Source organism: Saimiri boliviensis, chromosome 8, assembly GCF_048565385.1.
Source record: "Saimiri boliviensis isolate mSaiBol1 chromosome 8, mSaiBol1.pri, whole genome shotgun sequence".
Classification (NCBI taxonomy): Eukaryota; Metazoa; Chordata; class Mammalia; order Primates; family Cebidae; genus Saimiri; species Saimiri boliviensis.
The window spans coordinates 127976377-127984575 of NC_133456.1; positions in this window are offsets into that span (position 1 = coordinate 127976377).

Here is an 8199-nt window from a genome sequence, read left to right on the forward strand (position 1 = left end):
ATTAATTCTGTAACAACTAAGATGACTGATAGAATTTGCTTTTATACGATAGTATTTTTTTCCAGTTTTTTCTTTTCATAATAATAATTTAATCCTATAGTAATGTATTCGCTTAAAAATATAGGTTGTTGTGAGACTCATATAAAATAATTATATATTCTGCTATGCCTTTGCTGAAGCTGTATAGCCAAAAGTTGTTAACATTTACAAAAAAGAAAGCAAAGATGTCTATTCGGGGGCCAGGCACAGTGGCTCACACTTATAATCCCAGCACTTTGGGAGGCCAAGGTGGGCGGATCACCTGAGGTCGGGAGTTCAAGACCAGCCTGACCAACATGGTGAAACCCTGTCTCTACTAAAAATACAAAAATCAGCTAGGTGTGGTCGTGGGCACCTGTGATCCCAGCTACTCTGGAGGCTGAGGCAGGAAATCACTTGAACCCGGGAGGCAGAGGCTGCAGTGAACTGAGACGGCGCCATTGCACTCCAGCCTGGGCAACAAAAGTGACACTCTGTCTCAAAAAAGAAAAGAAAGGTATCTCTTCTGGACATTAAACAAAATAAAAATAAAACAAAACACATAATGTATTGCCTAGACGCCATCCATGTGTAGCTGTTAAGTGAAATGAAGTGTTTTGCATTTCTCTAGTGATCAGTGATGTTGAGCATTTTTTATACGCTTATTGCCCCCATGTATGTCTTATATGATAAGTATCTGTTCTTGTTCTTTGGTCATTTTTTAGTGGGGTTGCTTGGTTTTTTTATTGTAAATTTGTTTAAGTTCCTTACATATTCCAAATATTAGACCTTTGTTGGATGTGTAATTTGCAAATATTTTCTCCCATTTGTAGGTTGTCCGTTTACTCTGTTGATAGTATCTTTTGCTGTGCAGAAGCTCTTTAGTTTAATTAGGTCTCATATGTCAATTTTTGTTTTTGTTGCAATTGCCTTTAGTATCTTTGCCATAAAGTCTTTGCCAGGGTTCTATGTCCAGAACAGTATCTCCTAAGCTAACTCCAGAGTTTGTATAGTTTTAGGTTTCACGTTTAAGTTTTTAATCCATCTTGAGTTGACTTCTGTATACAGTATTAAGAAAAGGTCCAGTTTCAGTCTTCCACATATGCCTCGCCACTTATCAAAGTACCATTTATTGAATAAAGAGTCTGAGATATAATCTCACATAGTCAGAATGGCTATTATTAAAAAGTCAAAAAATAACAGATGCCGGTGAGGTTGTGGAGAAGAGGAAATGCTTATACACTGCTGGTGGGAGTGTAAACAAGTTCGCCATTGTGGAAAGCCGTGTGGTGATTCACCAAGGAACTTAAAACAGAATTACTATTTGACTCAGCAATCCCACCAACGGGTATATGCCCAAAGGAATATAAATAATCCTTCCATAAAGACACATGCATGTGTATGCTCATTGCAGCACTATTCACAATAGCAAAGACATGGAATAACCCTTAATGCCCATTAAGGATAGACTGGATGAAGAAAACATGGAACATATATACCATGCAATACTATGCAGCCATGAAAAAGAATGAGAGCATGTCATTTGCAGTAACATGGTTGGAGCTGGAGGCCATTATCCTAAGCAAAAGAAGGCAGGAACAGAAAACCAAATACCACATGTTCTTACTTATAAATGGTAGCTGAAGAATGAAAATGCAAGGACACAAAGAAGGAAATAATACACACTGGGGCGTACTTGAGTGTGAAGAATGGGAGGAAGAAGAGGATCGGAAAAAAATGCCTATTAGGTACTATTGCTTCTTACCTGGGTGACAAAATTGTCTGCTCACCAAAGCCTGTGATGCATGGTTTACCTAAAAAATAAACTTGGACATATAACTCTGAACCTAAAATCTAAAAAAATGAAGTGTTAAAAGAAAAATGTTTGCTAAATTAAATTTAGCACGTTTATTTGAACAAAGAATGATTCATGAATTGGACAGTATTGGAACCAGGCAAAGTACTGGGAGCTCCACCCGGCAACATGGAGGCAGAGGCAGTATTTAGAGAAAAGAAGTGTTCTACAGAAAGAGCTTGGTTGGCTACAGCAGGGCATTGCCTTATTTAGGGATGCTGTGTAACGCATTTACCTTATATTGACGTGGTCTGATCATTGACGACCTGTGACTGGCCAAGACTCACCTATTTGTTACAGGAATAAACTCTTCAGTTAGGCTGCAGTTAGTTTACACACTGAGTTAGGCTGCAGTCTGCCACATGGGGACTCAAAGTGGGAAGGCAGATTTAGGCCAAATTTAATTTAATTTAACAGAAGTATTTAGCTTTGAATTTGATTCCCAAGATAGATTGACTCTTTATTATATCATTACCACCATCACTTTTATTTTGTATATTGAAACGTTTGCTATATTTTTCAGTATTTCAAATATTTTTGCATTTAAAACGTTTTCATCTCCATGACATCCCCCTGATAGGACAGTCATTGTCCAACTACACTAATGTAGAAAAAAAGACTCAGGCCGGGTGCGGTGGCTCATGCCTATAATCCCAGCACTTTGGGAGGCCAAGGCAGGTAGATCACGAGGTCAAGAGATCAAGACCATCCTATCAACATGGCAAAACCCCATCTCTACTTAAAAAAACAAAAAAACAAAAATTAACTGGGTGTGGTGGCTTGCACCTGTAGTCCCAGCTGCTCGGGAGGCTGAGGCAGAAGCATCGCTTGAACCCAGGAGGCGGAAGTCGAGGTGAGTCAAGATTGCACCATAGCACTCCAGCCTGGGTAACAAGAGTGAAACTCCGACTCAAAAAAAAAAAAAAAAAAAAAAAAGAAAAGAAAAGATAAAAGATAAGAAGTTTCATAATGACAAGGTAAATACAGAATTCTATTTCCGTAACCATAGTGTTACTCATGTCTTAAAATTTTTTTTTTGTGCTTGCAGGGGGTTTACTTAAAAGTAAATATAATAAAATTTATTTTTAGTTCCATATTTACCAAGCATCATAAAAATGATATAAATAAATTATCCACCACTACAAAATGTAGTTTATCAACGGAACATATATTTGCAATAATCATACTCATGACTGATAACTAATAGGCATATTTAGGAAATCATTCATTTTGGATAATGAGAAATTGAGGATTGAGGATATTTCTTTTTGTTAATTAATGTCCACGTGGAAACCTCTTTTACCCCCCTGTTAGTGGTACACGTTTTTGGCTTCATCTTTCTCCCGTACCAGGTATCTCCCCAGCCCCACAGCCAAGCTCCAGGAAAACGAAGGGTCTTAGTCGCTGCTACAGTTTGAATGTGTTTCCTTCAAAATTCAGAGAAAACTGAATGGCCAATGGGATAATATCAAGTGGGGAAGGCTTTAAGAGTGAATAGGCCATGAGGGCTTCTCTCTCCTAAATAGGATTAAGGCTCTTTCAAAAGAAACTTCACACGACACTCAGCCTTCCTGCCCTCCTGCCTTCTGCATGTGGGAACACAATGTTCCTCCCCTCTGGAAGGTGCAAAAAGGCACCATCTTGGAAGCAGAGATGAACCTTCACCAGACAACCAAACCTGGCAGCGTCTTGCTCTTGGACTTCCCATTATCGAGAACTTGAGAAATGAGTTTTTGTTATTTATAAATGCTTAGTCTTGGGTATTTTGTTACAGCACAGATGGACTAAGATAGCAGCACTCGCTGCATTTACTCAGCATTATCATGTGCCGGACATGGCTCAGCTCTGCTAATGAATCATTAAAGCTCATGTTCACAACATCTCCATAGAGAAGGTGTGGTGGTTTTCCCATTTTTATACGACAGGAGACCAAAGCTTAGCAAGGAAAGTGGCAGATGCAAAGCCCCTTGGCTGTTAAATGTCAGCCTGAGGACAATGCTTGAACTGTCTTTCTGATGTCGAAGCTTCTGTCTCATTCTCTTTATGTTGCTGCTTTTCTACAGTGTGTTCACAAAGAGACGAAACTTAAAAACACACCTCACAGTTTCAGACATGAGGAGGTTTTAGGTTCATTTATATCCATTATATCCATCCTGAATTGGGGGGAAAATAACATCCTTGGTGAATATTTTCTGGGTCCAAAGCCGAATATATTCATTTTAGAATAGAACCATCCATGGAAGTTGTCCACATCGTACTTGCTGGAGACCTGTGGTACTGCAGGATTGGGCCGGGTCCACAAAAAGCTACAAGAAAGAATGAGACTGACAATTTATCTAAACAATCTAGGCATGTTTAATTCATTTTTTAAAAAGTACATTTAGATTTGGGAAATAGACTTGTTGGTAAAGAAGGATTCGTACTCGAACAGGAGACGGGAGTGATGCGAGTTCTTGATTAAAGGTGGGGCTACTGGACAGAAACTCTTGGCCTTTGAAAATCACCCAGGGAGGTAGCAGTAGCTGGTGTCAATTCCTGAGATGCAATAATAGGATTAATCTGATCCTTGTAGATCTTCTCTCTTACTTTTAATGTAAGGATGATTTCCCTTGTTTGTGTACATTTCAAATCTGAGCCTCACATCTATCCCGTAAAAGATCTCTTAAGAGGGGGGTGTCTTAGTTCATTTTATGCTGCTATGGCAAAATACAATAGACTGGGTCATTTCTAGAGAGCAGAAATTTATTTTTTCAAAGTTCTGGGAGCTGGGAAGTCCAAAATTAAGGACAGACAGGTTAGGGTCCTGGGTCCTGCTCTGTCTACTTCCCAGACAGAGACTTGAATCATGCATCCTCTGAAGAGGAGGAGCATTTTATCCTCACATGGCAGGAGAGCAGGAGAAAATCCCCACCCCTGCAAGCCCTTTTAATGGCAACATTAATCCGTTCAACAAGGAAGATCCTTCACGACCTAAATACCTTCCGTTAGGTCTCACCTCCCAGTGCTGTTGCCTTAAGAATTAAGTTTGGAGATAAACAAATTTTGGAGGGGACAAAAACATCCGAACCACAGAAAGGAGCAAAAATTCAGGTGACCCAAGAAAGGTAAGGTTTTGCTCAATTCCTTTCCCCCATATGTCTTCGTAAATACTTAATTTCTTGTTGTTGTTGTTGTTGTGGAGACAGAGTCTCACTCGGTTGCCCAGGCTGGAGTGCAGTGGTGCAATGTGGGCTCGCTGCAACCTCTGCCTCTGGGGTTCAAGAGATTCTCCTGTCTCAGCCTCCCGAGTAGCTGGGATTGCAGGCTCGCACCACCATGCCCAGCTAATTTTTGTATTTTTAGTAGAGACAGGGTTTCGCCATATTGGTCAGGCTGGTCTTGAACTCCTGACCTCAGAGGATCCACCAGCCTCAGCCTCCCAAAGTGCTGGAATTACAGGTGTGAGCCACTGCACCCAGACAGTACTTAATTTTTATAATGTAAATTTGTATTAATTATAGTTATAATGATAATGGCACCAACATCTGTCGGATGCTGGAGACATTTGGGCTAAGCCCTCTATTGAATCATTTCATATGATTATCTTAGCAACCCCGTAATATGGTGCTACATTTACCTCCTGCGTTCTGTGAAACTGAGTCATAGAGAGGTTAAGAAACATGTTCAAATCCTGCAGTGTTTCGGGAACAGAGCTGAGATTGGAGCTCGAGCCTGACAGAGAGTTCTTTATGCAGTTGACCTCTCCCATTTAGCTACAATTATCCTGCGGCACAGTAACAATTATTCAATATCATTAAATAAAACATTAAACTTGTCTGTTAATATTTTGATGATACTGAACTTGTTTTACAGAGTCATCACTTTCACAGGTTTTTGCTCACTTAGCAAACAGAATTTAAATCACGGTTGAGCAGATAGAATTTTAATCAATTGAAAGGGGCTTTGGCTACAGATGGCTAACTTCTGACTGTTATTCTGCAGTTCACAAAGTGGAAGCCACCCGTATTCATTTGGAAACGCTTTCAATATTTGAAAAGGTATATATGAAAATTCCATGATTTTTAACTCTTTGGGTTTGTCTAATTATGCGTGAAAGTAGCCAGGGAGAATCTTGATAGAACAGTGTGGTTCAGAGTCGGTGGGACACTTAGAACGGAGTGAACCTTGTGGGTGGTTAGTTCTCCCACAGAGTCTTCTACACTTGCTGGATTGAATACAGAAAAAATAGTACAGAGTTCTTAAATAGCCCTTACTAGATTTCTGGAAAATAATTAGGATAAAATAATATTTTAATAAATTTTGAGTAATTCCTAGAAGATGAAAGTCAGATATTATTTTAATGACTTTTAAATTTATACTCTTTTAAAAATTATTTTTCCATTTTTTAAACCTTCCTATGTACCCCTGATATTTTCCCACAGTGATTTGATTAAAATATAGTAGAATATAGCGTGCAAAATATTTTGGGGTGAAACAAACACTGGATCAGAGTTTTCATAGTTTTCTTTATTTTTACTTGCATTTGCTGTTTTGATTTTTTTTAAAAACTCAACAATAGCAAACAAAAAATGTCATGTAAGCCTGGACTTTATGAACGCTTATAGAAAATTTTTCAGAAAAGAATATCTTCTCCTTTAACTCCATAAGCATAGCTCCCAGATTGTAAGGAGTTTAAAAATCAATTTCTCCAATAGCCTTGGAGAAAATTTTCTGTCTTCCTGTGTAGGGCTACTTGACCTGTAAGGAATATTGGAGTATTTAGTTTGAAAATAGCCTCATGAGTTTCTGAACTGCCTTGAGAGAACAAGAGAGCTTCAGGACAGCCTCTGTGATAATATGTTTCAATATTAAAACCAAACTTAATTGGTCTGTTTATAGGAACTAAAAAAGCTATATGCCAATTTAAAAAATAAATTCTGGGTTATATCTTGCCACAAGTTCTAAGACAATGGTCTTAAAGAGTAGCTCCATTTTCTCTATTCACTGTGGCTTATAGGTAATTCAGTTATCTGAGTTGATGGTTCTATAGTCTTGAATTGAATGTCCAGTTATTTTAGAAATGCATCTTGGAAGCTTATTTATCTCTGACTCTTTTTTATCCTATACTTCAGTGGATTTTACTAACATTGAAATATCTTGTCTTGGAGTCAACATTCCTTTTGCAACAAGGGGATCATGAATTTGATTCCTAATTCTGCCTCCTTACTGAAAGATGTGGGCGTGCTTTAAGGCAAAGAATGTACCTAATATCTGTTTTGATGGGCCGAATAAAATCCTTTATATTCTAACAAAAGGACATTCAACAGCTCAGTTAATCTAGGGTTTGTTTTATAGTTCTAAATCCACAAAGTCTGCTGGTTTTGAACATCATAAGTAAATAAAAGGCTGAAGGCATTTTAACACTTAAACAGTCTTAAGCCAAGAAAAATAACACAAGTAGAAAGGAGCCAAATGCCAACATGATTATGTATCCAGTGTCCTCTGTTTTGGGTTTGGAATGAATCTGCTGCACAATTGACTAAGGGAATCTCATAGTTCCAAGTCCATCTATGCCACCATTTACTGTTTCTAGTTTATAACAGCCTTCCATTTTCAGCTCAACTGGTAGAGAGAAGTGAGTTTCCTAACAATTTCTAGGCTATGTTTATCATCTATCAATAAGAAACTGACAGCAGTGACGAGAATTTCTTCACCTATCTGCAATTGTATTGATGTTCTTTAAGAATAGCACTGCTGCATTTTAAAAATCTCAGGAGCTGTGGGAACACACATATTATCTATCTATCTATCTATCTATCTATCTATCTATCTATCTATCTTTCTGCCTATGTATCTATCTAATGTATCACCTGCTTTTCCATTTCACATCTAGGTAGCTGAGATAATAATATTTGAAATCTATAACTGATGCAAAGAGAAACACATTATTATCCTCTGAATTTATGTCAAGAAATATGCTTTACATTGATGAACATAGGTAATCAATTTATAAATACATATGTCTTATTTGGGGTTCGTCCTCATTAACTGCAACACCAATGTACTTTATTGTGCTCTCTTGGAGAGGTAACTAAATTAACATAATAATTTTGCTGCATACTAAATCAGCTCAAGTTCAAACAAAGAACACAAGTTGAATATGGAATATTGATTGGCATGCATTTATCTCCTCCTCCTTCTAAACCCCAAACAAAAATAACCGTAAAGAAATTTTTCAAAAAGGCATCTTAATCCATAAAGGTAATGAGAAGATTGCAACAGGCGAAACATTTATGCTAATTCTGGAAAGACAGAGTTTGGAAGTGATGTGTGACTTAGCAAAGCAG